Source organism: Kogia breviceps, chromosome 8 (genome assembly GCF_026419965.1).
Source record: "Kogia breviceps isolate mKogBre1 chromosome 8, mKogBre1 haplotype 1, whole genome shotgun sequence".
In the NCBI taxonomy this organism is placed as follows: domain Eukaryota; kingdom Metazoa; phylum Chordata; class Mammalia; order Artiodactyla; family Physeteridae; genus Kogia; species Kogia breviceps.
The window spans coordinates 22,222,080-22,243,078 of NC_081317.1; the positions used below are offsets into that span (position 1 = coordinate 22,222,080).

The 20,999-nt window shown below is 40.9% G+C and overlaps 1 protein-coding gene and 1 pseudogene across 1 annotated transcript in view; one reads left to right on the forward strand and one right to left on the reverse strand.

Annotated features, from left to right (window-relative positions):
* Positions 1–514: 514 nt before the first annotated feature.
* On the reverse strand, positions 515–1,458 carry LOC131761433 (eukaryotic translation initiation factor 2 subunit 1-like; annotated as a pseudogene).
* Positions 1,421–20,999, forward strand: part of LPAR1 (lysophosphatidic acid receptor 1) — a 218,670-nt gene continuing 199,091 nt past the window's right edge. Inside the window, exon 1 of the mRNA XM_067040962.1 lies at positions 1,421–1,464. The gene's annotated coding sequence lies outside the window, so the exon portion shown is untranslated. The remainder of the gene's footprint in view (positions 1,465–20,999) is intronic.

Sequence of the window (20,999 nt, forward strand, 5' to 3'; positions counted from 1 at the left end):
ACCACTGCGCCACCAGGGAAGCCCTGTGTCCTACTTAGAAGAGCCTTTAAGGCCTTCCAGATACAAGTCCCATTGTCTATTTCTTTCTTTTTTAAAAAAAATCCCAGAAATTTATTTAATGTTTGCTTGATACATTTTATATAGAAAGGTTAGGACTGTTTGCTTTGGGTGCCCCTGGTAAATCTCGTAGAGGCACTGAACCACAAAAGGGTGCCAATCTGGAGACATCAGAAATGGAAATCACACGCCCCATTTTATGACTGTTCTTAAAGATTTGTCTCTAGTGAAATTAGGCCACTCCCTTAAAAGATGCTCAAGATGTTAGAGCTACTGTGTGAAAACAGCTGACATTTAGGAGAGCATTTCACATTTTGGTCTGTTGGAACATTTAAATACTTTGAAATAAAAAATACTCAACTTTGAAGCTTTCAATACTGGAAAACTTTCAATTCTAGGGTTAACATCCAGGAAGGCTGCTTTGTGTTCCTTAAACTGGACTCTGTTGCCCACAAAATTAATCTTCGGCTCTGGCTTCCGTTTCTTCCGCATTATAATCTCCATCCACTTCTGCATTTTCTCTCTCAAGCCTCTCCAGCTGCCTTGCAAGTTCAGTCTCATCTGTATCTGTGACCACTTTGGGCTCCATTTGAACACTGAAGACGCCCCTCTTTTCCTCAGGCTTTTCTTTTATGACAGCCATAGATTGGTTGAGGACAGAGAGGCCTTCTGTTCTCTCCAGGGTGCTTGGAGTCATTACATACTGAGGAGGAGCTATGAGATTAATCTTGATGGCATGGTTTCTGTAGAACAATTCAAACCTGCTCTCAGGGCTGCTTTTAGGGCATTGATTCCTCCATAACCATAACAAGCCACTTCACTGTCTGCTTGAATTTTGACAGTTTGTGGGGTTAAACGCCTACTAATATTGTTCATGAGTACTTCCCGTTCATCTTCATTCAAATCGAAGCCATCCACAATAGATGGGTCTGAGACTGCGTGCTTAAATGCATCATAGGCACTGTATCCGGGTCTCTTGTACTTGTCATTGAAGACCCAAGCAGTTCTCTGGAACAGGCTTTCCAGCTGTCCGTCCTTGGTGTTCTCTAAGACCTCAGCAACATGACGAAGAATGCTGTAAACAGTTGTGCATTTGGTACAGTTATCTTCACATTTGATTGCTTCCTCGGAGAAACTCTTTTTGAAAAATCAATACACCCTTTTTCTTTGTCCACTCTGATGACGACCACACATTCGTTCCTGCCAATTCGGATGAGTTTGTTTATAGACTGGATACGCCTTCTGGACAGCTCACTCAGAAGAATCATGCTTTCGATGTCGCTGTATTCCAGCAAGCTGACACAAGCTCCCATTTCAGCAATGGACCTTTACCTTCACCATCACTACACCTTCCATTTCAGGAAATTTGTGCTGATAAAATCTACAAATTAGACCTGGCATTGTGAGGTATGTGTGTGAATTCCCCACGGGTGTCCCGCGCCACGCTCTTCAATCAGAGAGATCAGACTTGATCCGCCCACAGCAGCCGCGGACTGCCCTCATCATTCCATTGTCTGTTTCTTTCCTGCCCAAACTGGCCTTTGCGCAGGGCCCTGGGGGAGTCGGCCAAGAGCTGTACTTCGTCCCTGCTGGACAGCTGGACTGTCCAACTCAACTGCAAGGACTAAGTTCTACCAACTAATCTCCTTCCTGTGTCCACAGCTAATGCACACCCTCTTCCTCAGCAAAAAGAAAGCCTTTGTTATATCTAAATATAGGAAGGAGTATCTGATAAGCCAGAGGCCAGTATACAGCCAGCAAGCACGAAGCAGCCATTGGGGAGATGACGTGAGTGAGGACAAAAATGTGGTTTTTCTCTCATCACCACCAGATGACCCCAGCTAGGACAAGATCATACATAGTCCTAAAAGTGGCTACTCTTGCTGTTGCTACATTTCCCTTGGGCAATCCTTTGTCTAGAGCTGCTGCATGCCACAGAATCTGTTACAGATATTTCTTTCTTCTTTCCTGGCCCCTCACCTCAAAGGGTGCTGAGAGCTTTCTGTACTTGCTGGTCCCAAAGTGTCTGCAAATCCCTGGTTCTTTTCATCATGGCCTATGTAACTAGTTACTTTATTTAAAAGTCTTAAAAATGTCCATCTGGGAGTATGGTTGGTTTCCTGCTTCTGGCTGATCCTTACATCCTCATGAAATTACAGAACCATGGGGACAAAGAGAACATCTTATAAGCTTGGAGGTAGAGGTGGGTGGTTGGGAGAAGATGTTGGCAGAGAATGATTGTGGATTTTTCAGTAGCAACTGAGAAAGCTAGAAATCAGTGGAACAATTTCTTACAAATTCTGGAAGAATTATTTTTGACTAAGAATTTTATTCCCAGTCAGCACATCAATTAAATATGAAATAGACTGAAGATATTTTCAGAACTTCAGGGTCTCTAGGAATTGACATCCTTTCTTGGAAAGGTACTGGAGGAGGTGCTCCATCACAACGAGAGTAAACAAATGAAAAGGAAGATGGGGGCCTGGGAAACAGGAGGTCCCGTGGGAGACAGGGATGAAGGGAATCCTCCAGGTGAGGGCCATGGGAGAGCCCAGGACGGCAGGTGTGTGGCAGGCACAGGAAGCAACTGAACCGGTGAAAACAAGTCAGGGCTTCAAAAGAAGCATTAATAGAATATTGAGAGGAGATCTAGACAACGCAGAAAAATTTGAAAATGTATTAGTGATAAATATATAGAAAACAAAGCAAAAAAGGCATACTTCTGGCCTCAACTGTGGATAATGTAAACACTGACTATTGATCTAACTAAAATTAATACAAGCATGTCAAAAGTACAAGACAATAGGAAGTGTGTGATTGTGTGTGTATGTGTGCATGGGTGAGCGTGTGCGTGGTGTGTGTGTGGTACTGGTGGTGGTGATGGTGGAAGTGGGTGAGAAATGAGCCATCTAGGCCAAGGAACCAGCCAGCTGATAAATAACCTCTGAAGCTGACAAAGCAAGAACAATTACTATAAGCATGGTACTGAATATATGGAAGTAGATGCTTAAAGAATCAGCTGAAAGATTTGAGAGTGATTGTCTTTGACTAGCAGGAGATGGGAGGGAGCTATGAATTGCTATTTTTGTTTTTGTGTTATGATCTGTTTTCCTTTTTATAACAAACCTTATAAACTCTAAGTTATAAACTCTAAGTTAGGTTTAATTTTAAATTACCTATTATAAAAAACCCAAACTAAAACCTAAATATTGGGGAAAAAGATGTGAGAATGTAGGGATTTATGTGATTTTTTTTCTTTCCTCTAATTTGCCTTATTAATAAATAATCTTTCACAGTTCCAAAACAAAAACCCATACCATTAACATGTGGATCTGAAACAAAACAGCTGGGCAGAAAACATTGCTACCCTGGGCTGGTTCAGGAGATCTTGCCAGACGGCATACTTAGTACCCAGATAGCTTTGATCTCTGAACTGCAAATGAACATCCCATTTCCTTCCTGAACATGGTCCGAGCTTTCTGTGTTCTATTCACACCTCACTCCTCGACCTCCCTAACCATTGAAAGTTGTAGTGGGTTGAATTATGTTCCTCAAAAAGATATGTCCCACTCTTAACCCCAGGTACTTGCAGATGTGACTTTATTGGAACTAGGGGCTTTGCAGATATTATTGATATTATGTTCAGGAGCTCAAAATGATGTCCTCCTGGTTTTAGAGTGGGTCCTGGGTCCAATGACTAGTGTCTTTATAAGAGAAAGAGAGGGAAATTTGACACACAAACACAGAACAGACACAGGGAAGAAGGCCACGTGAAGATGGACGCAGAGAGAAGAGCGATGCAGCCACAAGCCCAGGAACACCGGGAGCCACCAGAAGCTGAAAGAGGCAAGGAAGGATCCTCCCTCAGAATTTGTAGAGGGAGCATGGCTCTGCCAGCACCTTGATTTCAGACTTCTGGGCCTCAGATCTGTGAGAGAACCAATCTGTGGTCATTTGTTATGGCAGCCCCCGAGGAAACAATTCAACACACGGATGCAGATGGAGGAGAAGCAAGCCTTCGAGCCTGTGGTGTGAGTTTTTCAGGTTCTCTTCTCATCAAACAAACATTTGCTGAGCTCCTGCCATTTGCCAGGCTGTGGGCTGGGCCTCGTGGCTGGAGATGAGAATGTGGAAGCTGAGGCATCTTGACCAAGGTGCTGTGGGCCATGTCACAGTGTTTGGGCTCCATCTCCTGATCCAGAATAGACCACTGAAGGATTGTTAAGATGAGTTTGGTGCTTTGGAAAAAGAAGTTGGAGCAGAGGGTATTACGGAGAAGGGATTTTAGTGGGGACTTGGGAAATGTCAGTTAGGACCCGGATTTTCAAACAGGAAGCGTGGGGCCCTTCACTGAGGAGACCTGGGCAGGAGAAGCCTGTGCTGTCTGAAACAGAACATTCAACAGGCCTATTGTTTTCATATTATAGATGACAAGAAATCTCAGCATGAGAAAATCTTGGAATTTCTGCACAAAGCAATTCTGCATAAGAGAGCATGACGAAACATTGTAGGGTGATGGATTCTAAAAGATTAATCATAGTTCACCCCATATTTTCTGAGTATTTTACTATGTACTATGCCACATCCTTTCTACTTATTTCATTTAATTCTCCAACAGTGCTATGAGGAGAGTACTGCTACTAATTACCTCTATTTTAATCATGAATAGTTGAGGCTTAGATTTGGGTCAGGTCACACAATTAGGTGGAGCTGAGACTCTAACTCAAGTGATGTGCTCCTTAACCATTCCCCAACATTTCACTCCCTTAAAAAATTAATTAAAATTTTATTTTTAAATATTTTATTGAAGTATAATTGATTTACAATGTGTTAATTTCTACTGTACAGCAAAGTGGCTCAGTTATACATATATACATTCTTTTTCATATACTTTTCCATTATGGTTTATCACAGGCTATTGAATATAGTTCCCTGTGCTATACAGTAGGATCTTGTTGTTTATCCATCCTATATATGTAAGTTTGCCTCTGCTAATCCCAAACTTCCAGTCCTTTCCTTCCCCGCCCCCTCCCCCTTAGCAACCACAAGTCTGTTCTCTATGTCTGTGAGTCTGTTTCTGTTTTGTAGATATGTTCATTTGTATTTTATTTTATTGTTTTTTAACATCTTTATTGGTATAATTGCTTTACAATGTTGTGTTAGTTTCTGCTGTATAACAAAGTGAATCAGCTATATGTACACATATATCCCCATATCCCCCTCCCTCTTGTGTCTCCCTCCCTATCCCATCCTCTAGATGGTCTCAAAGCACCAAGCTGATCTCCCTGTGCAATTCAGCTGCTTCCCATATATGTGATATCATATGGTATTTGTCTTTTTCTTTCTGACTTACTTTGCTTAGTATGATAATCTCTAGGTCCATCCATGTTGCTGCAAATGGCATTATTTCATTCTTTTTTATGGCTGAGTAATAGTCCATCTTACATGTATAGATAGATATAGATATAGATATAGATATATATCTATCTCACATCTTCTTTATCCATTCATCTATCAACAAACATTTAGGTTGTTTCCATGACTTGCCTATTGGAAATAGTGCTGCTATGAACATAGGAGTACTTGTATCTTTTTGAATTGTAGTTTTGTCTGGGTATATGCCCAGGAGTGGGATTGCTGGATCATATGAAAACTTTTTTTTTAGCTTTTTGAGGAACCTCCATACCATTTTCCATAGTGGCCGCACCAATTTACATCCCTACCAACAGCATTTCATTCCCTTTGAAAGGTTTAATTCAGTGGCTAATAGGATGTGCCAGAAATTATAAGGATTTGAATGAAGGCAGTGACAGTCAGTCTGGGTGGGAAGACAGATGTGAGGGCTAGTTCAAAAGACTTGGTGACAAATCAAACAGGGAAAGGTGAGGGGAAAATATAACTTGGTACACAAGCAGAGATACTATCCACACTTTTTTCTTTCTGCTTTGGAAATATTATATTATATTTAGAGTTTTGTGTTTTAAATATTAAGAGTTTTGCAGAATCAACTCAATACAATCTGTCTAAAGCAGTTCACTGTATCTTGTGGTACAACATCTGAGCCATAGAATGGATGTAATTCCATGCAACCCTATTCATCAGTGAATTCTGTAGCAAAGATGATATAAAATTCAAGTAACCACACACTAGCTTCTCTCCTGGATGGTTAGACTTCTATAGAATGTGTAAATAGATGAACAGATTTTACAAAATACAGTTATGTGTCATCAATACCTTCAATTGCAAAACAAGCCTGATTTTTTTTCCATTTAACTTCATTTTGGGAAATCCCCGGCACATATTTTATGCCATGTTTAATAAGTGCCTGTACTGGTTTGCTAGGGCTGCATAATAAAGTGCCACAGACTAGGTGGCTTAAACAACAGAAATGTATTTTCTCACAGTTCTGAAGGCTGGAAGTCCAAGATCAAGGTAGCAGCAGGTTTGGTTTTCTGCTGAGGCCTCTCTCCCTGGCTTGCAGATGGCTGTCTTACTGCTGTGCCCTTACTTGGCCTTCTCTGTGCATCTGTGTCCAAATCTCCTCTTCTTATAAGGACACCAGTCATATTGGATAATGATCCACCCAAAAGACCTCATTAACTTAATCACCCTTTAAAGACCGTATCTCCAAATTTAATTATATTCTGAGGTTCTGGGGGTTAGGACTTCAACATATGAATTGAGGGTAGGGGACAATTCTGCCCACAGTATGATCCAAGGTCACAAAGGTCAGAGCCATATTCACACTGTAGGAAGCCGTTTCTTGAGATGATGGGATCCAATTGCTCAGGCCATTTGGACAATCAGAACGGAGCCAAAAGTGACTTCACTGTGGGACACTTAGCGAAGTTACCTCCCTCTTTCTTATTACATGGCCTGTTTCCCAGGGCTAGAGAGAGATTTCAGTCATTCTTTGGCATTATTACTGGCCGTGGGGACCTCTAACATCTGATATTTGAAAGGGATGAGAACATAGGTGGGTGGAGGTTGAAAGTATTTGTTTAGATACGAGTATGTGGAGAGGCTGAATGAAATGGTGCTGGAACTGGCAGATACGTTGGAGGTCAGTGCTCTGGGGCTTCTAGAACTATGCCCCCTTCTCCCTAGTGCAACTCCCTCTATGAAACGTCACCGCACATTCATCAATTTGACATCATGGAAGAAAAGCTTCCTTTAATCTTGTTTTTCAGTATATATGATACAAAGTCCATTTATTAAGGGAAAAGACTGTGGAGGTACACATATATTTCCTAATAAAACAAGGTGAGGGGGAATTTTTTTTTTTTTTGCTACATATTGTTTGATTAAAACACATATTTCCAACTAATTAGCTCTGTAATAAAAGAAAACAGGATAACAGCCTTCTACTATTTAAAAATCATTTCCCATCTCCCCAGCTGAAGTATTCTCTGCTCCTCTGTCCAATGAATGGCCTTCTTTTTTTTTTTTTTTTGTCTCACCTTTGGCCTCACACTGGAGTCTCAAATCTGTATCTACCACCTAGAATTTTCCCCTGAGCTTCAGGAGTTGATCGCCAGCTCTCTCTAGGTCTTGCCACTTCACTGCTCTATAGGGCACACACTCAATATGTACAAAAGTGAACTTCTTTTTAAAAATTTATTTTATTGAAGTCTAGTTGGTTTATACTGTTGTATTAAATTTCTGCTGTACAGCAAAGTGATTCAGTTATACATATATGTACATTCTTTTTCATATTATTTTCCATTATGATTTATTACAGGATATTGAAGATAGTTCCCTGTACTATACAGTAGGACCTTGTTTATCCATTCTATATATAATAGTTTGCATCTGCTAATCCCAAACTCCCAAAAAAGTGAGCTTACTGGTGTCCCTCAGAAATGCTGCTCATCTTCTATACGCCCCATCCTGGTTCATGAAACTTACTTAAAGAACTTAGAGTTACACTTGCTTTCTTCTCACCCCTCATCTCCCGCATTTAGACCCCCAGTCCTACTAACTCTCCATCTTAAATACATTTCCTGGTTATGCTTTCCTCCTCCTTCTCTTAAATATAGATCCCAGCCATCTTTCCCCAAGCCTATTGCATTTGCTTCCCCAGGTGTCTCCCTGTCTCCTGTCTCACCTCTTTCTCCTTTCTTTGGCATCCTAAACCTATAGACTCATTTCAACTTCCTTAGCCTAGCATTCCAGGCTCCCATCCTGGGCCTGGCTACTTATCCAACATTCTATCCTGAAACACATCTGTTCCTACAACCGTTTACAGACAACTTGTGTTGCTTTAATGTAGCCGGTGCTCTTTTCTGTGGCTCATGGCATATTGTGCCCCTCCTTCATTTCACTGAACTACTGAAGTGGACCAGTGTCCTTATCTGTCTTACACATTAGATGTCCAGTCCCTTATAACAAGGGAGAGTTTTATTCACCTCTGTGCCTCTGGCATCTAGTTAGTGTGTGCTGCATAGTACTCTCTTTAAGTATATTGAACAAACAAATGTGAAAGTGCTTTGAAAAGTTTCAAATCTGATGGAGATATAGGGACTCTTTTTATAAACATTATCCCTTAAGCATCTATAATGAGCTATTGTTTTATTGTAAGAAAATCATTGGAATCGGAGTTCAAAGCTTCAAGTGCCAGTCTGTGTCTATCTTTAGTAGTTAATTTCTTTGACTGTAAAAGGGGGCTGGGGGTACTATCTAAGCCAATTGTTGTGAGAATCAACTGTGATAATGTGGGCAAAATTTATTTCTAAACCTTAAATACTGTTCTATGAAAACATGAGTTAACACCAACTCTGCTCAAGTCTTTCTAAAACTATATCCACCTACCTATGTATCTATACATATTTGTATTTACACACGTGTTTATTTCTTTGTACTTTGTCCTGCTTGACTATTTAAAATAGACCTTCACCATCTGTGTAATGGTCCCTTGAGTGCTGATTCAGTGATTTCCTCATTTTCGAAAGAGAACACATTTTTTTGGTAAGATTAGGTCTCGGGGACCTGTTCATCATATATTAATGCAAATAAGAACAGAATTATCTATTCAAATTCAACCTTTTCTCAGAAATACAGGGAAGAACCTGGATCCTATTTGGGTAGAGAGAATTGTTCCAAGCCAGAAGAATGAGTGGTTGGATGACCTGAGCACATATTTTTATTTTACCTGAAAGAACCAATAGGTTTTACCAAAATTTTCAGGTATTTTGAGAGCAAGTGGGCGTTAGCACTGATTTTGGATTTAGGAATGAAAAACAGCTCCTCCAGCGCCCTCCCCAGACATTTTCTGTTTTTACACAAGGTCTATAGAAAGTGCTCAATAATTAGGGTGATCTTACCTCCCATTTTATTCAGAACAGTCCTGGGATGTCCCTTTGTCTAGGTGGAATAATAAAGCAACCCTTTGTTCTCTAAACTACAACCCCAGTACCTGTTGAATGAATGAACAAATGAATGAATTTTTATCTTCATCCAACTAAAGGAAGCAAAGATAAACGTTTCAACTGCAACATTCTGCATTACATTATCTAGCAGCATTTTACCTGGAAGCATAATTCAGCCATAGAAATAAAGATTCAGGTTTTCTAATATAGAAATGGAAAGATGTCCCTTCTCTCCCCAATTCTCTTCTCTCTCTTAACTTTCGCCACTTTCTTCTTTAAAAAATTAACATAGTGATCATACTGGACAGACCCATGGAGCCGTCAAGGTTCAGGAGAGCGAGCAGCTGTTGTGGCAGAATCAGAGACCCTACAGGTCACCAGACGTCAGTGTCATTTTCACATGATGTGTGATTTTAACGAACCTGGTGATGAGATTTATAACATTTATTTTATTGACGTATAGTTGATTTGCCATGTTGTGTTAATTTCTGCTGCACAGCAAAGTGATTCAGTTATTTATATTTATATATATATATTCTTTTTCATATTCTTTTCCATTATGGTTTATCACAGAGTATTGAATATAGTTCCCTATGCTATACAGTAGGACCATCTTATTTATCCATCCTATATATAATAGTTTGCATCTGCTAACCCCAAACTCCCAGTCCATCCCTCCCCACCCCCCCTCCCCCTTGGCAACCACAAGTCTGTTCTCTATGTCTGTGAGTCTGTTTTGTTTCTAGATTTATAACATTTATCTGTAGAATTAACATTGGCTCCTTTGGCTCCGTAATTTGAGTTGCTTTAATCTGCTTCAAATGGAATTAACGTTATTATAGTTATGGGTTTATTCTGTTTGTCCTTTGACCTCTCCATCTCAGAACACCTAGAGATACGGGAAAGCAAGTTCTTTAATATAACGTATAAAATAAACACCTGCTGCCCCTTCAGGAGACTTGCCAGGAATAAATGCACATGACAGAAGCTCTTCGCAGGAGACTCTAGGACTCCTTTGGCAGGAGGTCTAGGCAGGCTGAGCAGCACTGTTGAAATCCTTTTCTCCGGACTGAAAGTGTGATCCATGCACCCCAGTTAGCACTAGCAGAAGCTGTCAGGCCAGGGGGCCTGCTGTGGGCTGCACAAAGTCCTCTAAAGCTGCTGGCAGTGGCTGCCAGGTATTTACTTAACACCCTTGAGCCGGGACAAAGGAAAGTTTATGGTGTAGGATCCTGCTAAGGGAATAAATGCCTAAGGGAATGGAGGAAGCTAATTAAGAGGAAAATCGGAAACCTGCTGAGATTTCATTTCCTTAAGTGCTCCAGACAATCGTGGGCTGGGTTACCTCGCCCTGCTGCTGTCGTCTTGTGGTCCTACTCTGGATGTAGATCCGCACCAAATGTCAGCCCCTGGCATCCGAGAACACCCGCGGGGACAGCAAGTGTAATGGGGCCTCCAACCTGAAACCCGGGACTGCCAGACAATACAGATGGAGCCCTTGGACAAAGAAGGAAGGGAGGGACCAGGTGACCTCACTCTTATGGGGACTCTAAAAAAGTCTACTCCCAGAAGTAGAAGCAGAGACTAGAAGCGTGGTTGCCAGGGCCTCGGGGTGAGGGAAATGAGGAGAGGCTGGTCAAAGGGTAAGTTCTGGGGATCTAATGTACCTCATGGTGACTGTAGTTAAAAATACTGGCTTGTTGGGACTTCCCTGGTGGCGCAGTGGTTAAGAATCTGCCTGCCAGTGCAGGGGACGTGGGTTCGGGCCCTGGGCTGGGAAGATCCCACATGCCGCGGAGCAACTAAGCCCGTGCGCCACAACTACTGAGCCTGCGCTCTAGAGCCCAGAAGCCACAACTACTGAGCCTGCATGCAGGAACTACTTAAGCCTGCAACACCTAGAGCCCATGCTCCACAATGAAGAGAAGCTACGGCAACGAGAAGCCCGCGCACCGCAGCGAAGAGTAGCCCCCGCTCGCCGCAACTAGAAAAAAACCGCGTGCAGCAACGAAGACCCAGCGCAGCCAAAAATAAATAAATAAATAAATAAATAAATTTATTTTAAAAATACTGTCTTGTATAGTTATACTTCTCTAAGAGAGTAGATCTTAAGTGTTCTTACCACACACAGACTCATACACGAACACGCACGCACACGATGGTAAGTAACTATGTGAGGTGGTGGATGTGTTACTGAACTTGACCGTGGTGACCATTTTACAATGCAAACATATATCAGATCACATTGTAGCTGTGTACCCTTCATAGAGGACACACTGGGGCAACGTCTGCGGAGCCGAGCCCACAACCAGGCACGCTGGGTGGCAGGGCTCAGGTGTGAGTTCAGCTGGTAGAGCAGGGGCTCAGACTCTTCATGGAGGCCTCCAGTGGGTAAATGACTGTCTTTTGGATCTGCCTGACATCCCGATTCGTCATTAAGAATGTCACTTCACAAACAAAGAGGTAAATCAGGCTCATGGGATTAGCCAGTATCTTTCCAACTTCTTATATGGAATCTGGTTTTTAAGAGAGAGAGCTTACATTCTGTCACTTGGGATCATTTCAAGTGGTTGAGGTCTTATGTAGCATGGCTGAGCACCATCTTACAAACAACTTGCCTTTGCTTATTTTGATAGTGTGACAAAGTGAACATTTATCGGGACAATAGTTCCTGAGGGAGGTGAATGTACAGAGTGGTTACAACCTATGCTAGGGATACAGACAGACCCAGCTCTTAGTGGTTGCTTTGTCACTTTCTAGACCTTTTCCCATCAGTAAAGTGGAACTGATAACCATGAGGGATTAGATGAGATTTAAACCTGTGTCTTTGCATAGTAAACCTGCACTGAATGAGACCAAATGGTTTATGAATGGATTTGTTAGGGAAAAAAGAATCACAACTGCTCCTTACCGGTGGAGATTGTGGGCTGGATTTCCCTGTTCTGCACACTCTGACCTTCTCTAGGGGGTTAGCGTTTGGTCAGTCATTGACAGATTGTGACGTTGCCTGAAGAACATGTCCATCTGCAAGCGCTTGAATAATAGACATAAATCTCATTAAGGCTCCCAAGACTGGTTATGACCCTGAGGTGGGAAGGTATAGCTAGGTCTTCTGAGGTATAGGTTATACAAATTCCATCATCGTAGGAAAAATAATATCTAACATTTTTTGAATATTACTATGTGCCAGGGACTGTACTAATGTTTTATTAAAATTTTTTTTTGGCTACGCTGCGCAGCGTGCAGGATCTTAGTTTTCTTGACTAGGGTTCAAACCTGCACCCCCTGCAGAGGTAGCTCGGAGTCTTAACCACTGGATCGCCAGGGAAGTCCCGGTCCTAATGTTTTAAGTGCATTTTCTCATTTAATCCACTAATGACTCTATCAACAGTCAATACGTCCTCCTTTATTAAGAAAGTCAGAAATGCAGAAATTATCAGGGATTCGTTTAAATTGCAAGCCCCTTTTCCCTGTTATAGTGTTTCTCCTCTAGCTTTATTAAGGTATAATTGATGAATAAAAATTATATATATTTAAGGTATACAAGGTGATACATTGTGAAATGATTGCAACAATCAAGCTCAGTAACACATCAACCCATGTAGTTGTCTTTGTGTGTGTGCGTGTGTGCATGTGTGTGCATGGTGAGAACACTTAAGATTTGCTTTCAGCAACTTTCGAATACATACTATTATTTACTATAGTCACCATGGTGTACATTAGATCCCCAGAACTTACTCATCTTATAACTGGAAGTTTATACCCTTTGACCAGCATCTCTCCATATCTCCCACCCTCCAGCCCCTGGTAATCTCCATTCTAACCTCTGCTTCTATGAGTTGACTTTTTTAGATTCCATGTAAAAGTGAGATCATAGATCATACAGTGTTCATCTTTCTGTGTCTGGCTTATATCACTTCGCCTGACATCCTCCAGGTTTATCCACGTTGTCTCAGATGGTAGGATTTCCCCTTTTTAAGGCTGAATAATATTCCGTTGTGGTGTGTGTATGCACATATATAACACATTTTCTTTCTTTATTCATCGGTGGACACAGGTTGTTTCCATATTTTAGTCATGGTGAGTAACGCTGCAGTGAACACGGGAATGCAGATATTTCTTCAAGGTACTGATTTCGTTTCCTTTGGATATATGTATCGGCAGTGGGATTGCTGGATCATGTGATAGTTTTATTTGTAATTGTTTGAGGAACCTCCTTCCTATTTTCCATGGGAAAATTGACCAATTTACATTCCCACTGACTGTGTGGGAGGGTTCCCTTTTCCCCACATCCTCACCAATACTTGTTTCTTGTCTTTTTGATAATAGCTATCCTAACAGGTATGAGGTGGTAGCTCATTATGGTTTTGATTTGCATCTCCCTGATTATTAGTGATGTTGGGTAGTGATTCAAAATACCAGTTGATTTACAAAGATTCCATGTATGATTGTTCACACACTTCTGTAGGGCAAGGCACATTGATGGATTGGGGGTTTTGAATAGTGTTCTTTCAGGTTCCAGAGTAAATTCTATTTCTTCTCATTCTTAATCTGGTGGGTCAGGAAGGGAAAGGGAAAACTTTGGGAACCCTCAGAAGCAGCAATTAAGAGCCTAACTGGTCTCCCTGTCTTGGGGCTTCCATGATGGCGCCCACTCAGGTTAGGCAAGCTGCTGCTCCGAGGGCAACATGCAGTTGATTGGACAGGAGGTAGCCTGGTACAGCAGAGCTTGATCTTTCCTGCTTGTTCCTGAGAATTAAGGAGCTCCATATTTTGCTTTGCCTGCATCTCTTCTTTCTGCTCCCCACCCCCGTACTCTGGGCCCTTACATGCCCTTCTTTCTCTCCCTATCCCCATCAAAATCTACACTCAGATTCCTCTGTCAGAAGCTGGCAGTGGGGCTTCCCTGGTGGCGCAGTGGTTGAGAATCTGCCTGCTAATGCAGGGGACACGGGTTCGAGCCCTGGTCTGGGAAGATCCCACATGCTGCGGAGCAACTGGGCCCGTGAGCCACAACTACTGAGCCTGTGCATCTGGAGCCTGTGCTCTGCAACAAGAGAGGCCGCGATAGTGAGAGGCCCGCACACGGCGATGAAGAGTGGCCCCCGCTTGCCGCAACTAGAGAAAGCCCTCGCACAGAAATGAAGACCCAACACAGCCAAAAATAAATAAATTAATTAATTAATTAATTTTTAAAAAAAGAAGCTAGCAGTGATTTCCAAAATGTGATACAAGGACAAAACACACCAGAATTTCCAATGGGGCTTATAAAAAATGTAGATTCTGGGCCCCATTCCAGACTTACCAAAGGAAGCTCTCTGAAGGTGAGACACTGGGAATCTGCATTTTGATAAGATTTTTAAAAATTGAAGTATAGTTTCCATACAATATTATATAAGTTACACATGTACAATACAGTGATTCACAATTTTTAAAAGTTGTACTTCATGTATAGTTATTGTAAAATATTGGCTATATTGCCTGTGTTGTACAATATATCCTTGTAGCTTATTTTATACCTCATAGTTTGTACCTTTTAATCACCTACCCCTATCGTACTCTTCCCCACTTCCCTCCTCCTACTGGTAAATACTAGTTTGTTCGCTATATCTGTGAATCTGCTTCTTTTTTGTTATAGGTAATCTGCATTTTAATAAGCAACTCAGTTGTTGCCTTTGCACATTAACATTGGACAAACAATGTAGAAAAACAGAACAAAATGTTATTGCTCCCAGGGACCCTAAATTTTTAACAGAAAGAAACAGGCTTTATACCAAAGGCTGTTAAATTAATAGAAGAAAACTATCTCTCTATAGCAGTGGCTCTCAGCCTTGAGTTTATATTTAAATTCCTTAGGGAGATTTAAAAAATAAAAATAAAAATCATGCCTGGGCCACACTGTAACAGAATCTCTGGAGGGAGGACTAGGCATCAGTACTTGTTAAAGGCTCTCCTGATGATTCTAATGCATAGTCAGGACAAGAACTATTGCTCTGCGGAAAAGAAGGAGGATACAGAGAACTAGAGCATCCTTTCTCAAACTGAATATGCATACGAGTTAGCTGGGGGTTTTATTAAAGTGGAGATTCTGATTTTGTAGCTCAGGAGGGTGGCTAAGATTTGCCTTTTTAACGAGCTCCCAGGCCCTCAGCCCACACTCTCACTAACAAAGCAGTAGAGACCCTGTTCTCAAACTTTGCTGCCTGATAGAATTAGCAGGGAGCTTTTACAAAAAGTGGGTGCCTGGGCAGCACTCTAGACCAGTTAAATCGGAATTTCTGGGAATGGGACCCAGACAGGAGTAGTTTTTTAAGCTCCGCAGTAACTCCAGTGTACATCAAGGGCTGGGGGCCGGTGCTAGAGAGGTTTGTTAAATTAACCTAAATCCCAAAGAAGACAGGAGGTTGTAGCCATGCTGAAACCCCAAAGAGCAGAAGAGATGAACCCCATTTATTGATGATGTCAAAATCTAGCATCACTGAATTTTTACATCTTAATTTGTTTCATTTGGAAGAAGGGGACATTGTTCTCCCTTGATATTCCCACAATCACCTTCACACACCTCCCTTGTTCCACGCTCATGGTGAGGATTTATGTACTTCTGCAGTTTCCTGGTCCGAGCATGACTGGGGTGAGCTACATGCCCAGTTATCCTGTCATATCATGTTACTTTGCTCAGACAGGGGCAAAGTAACATTTTTTAAATTTAATTTTTATTTTTTTGTCTGCGTCGGATCTCCGTTGCGGCATGCAGGATCTTTTGTGTGGGCTCTTTGTTGTGGTGCGCTGGCTCTCTAGTTGAGGCACGTGGGATCAGTAGTTGTGGCACGCAGGTTTAGTTGCCCCGCGACATGTGGGATCTTAGTTCCCCTACCAGGGATTGAACCTGCATCCCCTGCATTGGAAGGCGGATTCTTCACCACCAGACCACCAGGGAAGTCCCTGTGCTGACTTTGTAAATAAGACATGAAGTCCCCAAATTAAAAAACATGTGAGGTCATAGGAAATCTTTTTAAAACAAATAATTTGGTACTCATGGAAACAAAAAGCTAAATTACGTTGTCTAAGAAAGTTGTCTGGAAGGACTTCCCACAGCTCTCAAATGGCTCTTGGTTATCAGGCGCTGGGAGCATCCCAACTGGCGGGAAGCACATCAGTTTGATGCCATGTAAGAGCGGATTGATGGAGAATTTTAGAATTTTGCTCCATGTTTAACTCCATCGGGACAGATATTTCACTTTTTCCTTGGCAATCTAATAGAGAATTTTGATTTGCGAACAAGTCCTAAAAATAAATTCATATACCAGCACTGTTTGGTTTGAACTTCATTTTTTCCCCCAGTGTGTGCTAAGTTGGGTCTCGTCTAAGTTTTTTACGTGAACCCTATTGCTTTTCTCCTGAGATTATTCAAGATTATGACATAACCAGGCAAGCCTTACCTAGTGATTTTTGTGTTTCCTGTAAGATGTGACACATAAGCTTTCTGTCTTCCTTGCCTGTCTGAGTCCACTGGGTTCTGTCTGAGGATAAAGGTCTCAGGACTATGTTCATATTTACGTTTCATAGTTGTTTCTGCAGAGGGCAGGGGACTTCGTCTGTCACAACCAGAGAATTCTTCCAATTATCTTTGAGAGAAATTTAAAAACCAGAAAAGATCTTTTATTTTTACTGTCACGTTTGCCATTTTATTACTACACTTACCATGCTGGCTTTTACTGCCCTTTGTATTTTATTGTCTTTCATATTTACTGCAAAATTTGTCATATTAAATGCTTAAGGAATTGTTAGGGTCTTAGCTAGAACCACGAGCTAATGTACTACTGAATTTCTCAGTTTTGGAAAACGTGAGATAATACAATATATTTTTGCTATTTACATTGCTAAATTTTGGGTTAATTTGTTACACAGCAACAGATAAGTAATACAATAATTTAACATGGTTATAATCACTGTTTTAAAGTCCTTGTCTGCTTATCCCATCATCTCTTTTATTCCTGGGTTTATTTCTATTGTCTGATTTTTCTCCTTGTTTTATAACAAAAGTGCCAAACAAGAAAACACACACACACACACACACACACACACACACACACAAGAATATTCCTACTTCTTAATAATAATTTTAAAAAATTGTGGTAAAATATACATGACATGAAATTTACAATTTAACCATTAAAAAATTTGCAATTCAGTAGCATTAAGTATATTCACAGTGTTGTGCAACCATCACCTCTATCTAGTTCCAGAACATTTTTTTCACCCCAAAAGGAAACCTGTACCCATTAAGCAGTCACTCCTGATTCCTTCTTTACACCACCCCCTAGTCAATACTAATCTGCTTTCTGTCTCTATGGATTTACCTATTCTGAATATTTTTCATATAAATGAAATCGTGTAATATATGATCTTTTGTATCTGTCTTCTTATACTTGGTACAATGTTTTCAAGTTGTCGTGTTGTAATTCATGTCAGTAATTCATTCCTTTTTTGGCTGAATAATATTCCATTGGATGGACATACCACAGTTTGTTTATCCATTTATGAGTTGATGGACATTTGGGTTGTTCCCACCTTTTGGCTATTTTGAGTAGTGTTGCTATGAACATTCATGTCAAGTTTTTGTTTGAACACGTTTTCAATCCTTTTGTGTATATATCTAGGAATGGAATTGCAGGGTCATATAGTAATTCTAGGTTTAATTTATTGAAAAGCAATGTGAGAATTTCTTTACATCTTTACCAATACTTGTTATTTTCCATATTTTTTTTATTATGGCCATTCTAGTGGGTGTGGAGTGGTATCTCATTGCAGTTTTGATTTTCATTTATCTAGTGAATAATGGTATTGAGTATGTATAATCATTTTTATTGGAGTCTAGATGATGTGATGACTACATTGTTGAGGGTCTGGGTTTGGTTGCCTTCCTTTAATCAGTGTTGGATTTTATTCTGGAAAGCAATTACTTTAGTTCTAGATCTTGATCCTTTTAAGGCATTTTGACACTTCAGGTAGCCTTCACTCTACCTTTCCTAAGGTGTAGGCTTCTGTGGATTCTAATGAATGCCCTGAGTGTTCAGTGAGGTTTCTCCACTTTGATTGGTCAGACCGAAAGGTTTCTTAATACTATGAAAGTTCTGGTAGTTGTTCAACTTACAGCTCCACATAAGTTTTCTTCCTATAGTGGTTGTTCTTGTATGTTCTCATCCTATAAATACATAGCTTATTATTTGACCGAATATTCAAGGTGATTCCCATGAAGATTTATGGAGCAATTTATCTAGGCACCTCATTCCTTTCTGGTGCTCCATACAAGTTCTAGCCACTTTGGCACTCCTGAACATTGACCTTTGTAACCTCAGCTTACTGAGACGGCTGTGCTCTGCTTGGATTCTTCCTCCTTAAGTCAATGTCTGGTAAATATCTCCAGGTAGAAAGCTGGGGTAATCATTGGATTCAACTCACTTGTTTTCCTTCTTTCAAGAGTCACAATCCTGTGCTGCCTGTGCTGCCAATTGTATGGTGTCTAGAAACAGTTGTTTTATAAATTTTGTCCAGTTTTCTAGTTGTTTACTGTAGGAAGGTTAGTCTGGTATCAGTTATTCTATCATGCCCAGAAGTGGAAATGTAAAGGTTTTTTAAGGCACTATCTCTCTCTCTCTCTCTCTTTTTTTTTAACTGTATAATTAGTTATTTAAATTTCCATTTCTTATCTTCAACATATTCTTTAAGTTAACTTTAGTTCTTTTATTTATTTAAATACATCTTTACTGGAGTATAATTGCTTCACAATGCTGTGTTAGTTTCTGTTGCACAACAAAGCATATCAGCCATATGCATACATATATCCCCATATCCCCTCCCTCTTGAACCTCTCTCCCACCCTCCCTATCCCACGCCTCTAGGTGGTCGCAAAGCACCGAGCTGATCTCCCTGTGCTATGCGGCTGCTTCCCACTAGCTATCTATTTTACATTTGGTAGTGTATATATGTTGATGCTACTCTCTCACATTGCCCCAGCTTCCCCCTCCCCTGCCATGTCCTCAAGTCCATTTTCTATGTCTACGTCTTTATTCCTGCCCTGCCACTAGGTTCATCAGTACCATTTTTTTTTGTTAGATTACACACATATGCGTTAGCATATGGTATTTGTTTTTTTCTTTCTGACTTACTTCACTCTGTATGACAGACTCTAGATCCATCCACCTCACTGCAAATAACTCAATTTCATTTCTTTTTATGTCTGAGTGATATTCCATTGTATATGTGTGCCACATCTTCTTTATCCATTCATCTGTCAGTGGACATTTAGGTTGCTTCCATGTCCTGGCTATTGTAAATAGTGCTGCAATGAATATTGTTGTATGCGTGTCTTTTTTTTTTTTTTTTTTTTTTTTTTTTTTTTGCGGTACGCGGGCCTCTCACTGTTGTGGCCTCTCCCGTTGCGGAGCACAGGCTCCGGACGCACAGGCCCAGCGGCCATGGCTCATGGGCTTAGTTGCTCCGCGGCATGTGGGATCTTCCCGGACCAGGGCATGAACCCGTGTCTCCTGCATCGGCAGGCGGATTCTCAACCACTGCGCCACCAGGGAAGCCCGTATGCGTGTCTTTTTAAATTATGGTTTTCTCAGGGTATATGCCCAGTAGTGGGATTGCTGGGTCATATGGTACTTCTATTTTTAGTTTTTTAAGGAACCTCCATACTGTTCTCCATAGTGGCTGTATCAGTTTACATTCCCACCAACAGTGCAAGAGGGTTCCCTTTTCTCCACACCCTCTCAGCATTTATTGTTTCTAGATTTTTTGATAATGGCCATTCTGACCAGTGTGAGGTGATACCTCATTGTAGTTTTGATTTGCATTTCTCTAATGATTAGTGATGTTGAGCATCTTTTCATGTGCCTCTTGGCCATCTGTATGTCTTCTTTGGTGAAATGCCTATTTAGGTCTTCCACCCATTTTTCAACTGGGTTGTTTATTGAGCTCCATGAGCTGTTTGTATATTTTGGAGATAAATCCTTTGTCCGTTGTTTCATTTGCAAATATTTTCTCCCATTCTGAGGGTTGTCTTTTCGTCTTGTTTATGGTTTCCTTTGCTGTGCAAAAGCTTTTAAGTTTCATTAGGTCCCATTTGTTTATTTTTGTTTTTATTTTCATTACTCTAGGAGGTGGGTAAAAAAGATCTTGTTGTGGCTTATGTCAAAGAGTGTTTTTCCTATGTTTTCCTCTCAGAATTTTATAGTGTCTGGTCTTACATTTAGGTCTTTAATCTGTTTGGAGTTTATTTTTATGTATGGTGTTAGGTAGTGTTCTAATTTCATTCTTTTACATGTAGCTCTCCAGTTTTCCCAGCACCACTTATTGAAGAGGCTGTCTTTTCTCCATTGTATGTTCTTGCCAACTTTGACATAAATTAGGTGACTACATGTGCATGGGTTTATCTCTGGGCTTTCTATCCTGTACCGTTGATCTATATTTCTGTGTTTGTGCCAGTACCATACTGTCTTGATTACTGTAGCTTTGTAGTACAGTTTGAAACTGGGGAGCCTGATTCCTCCAGTTACGTTTTCCTTTCTC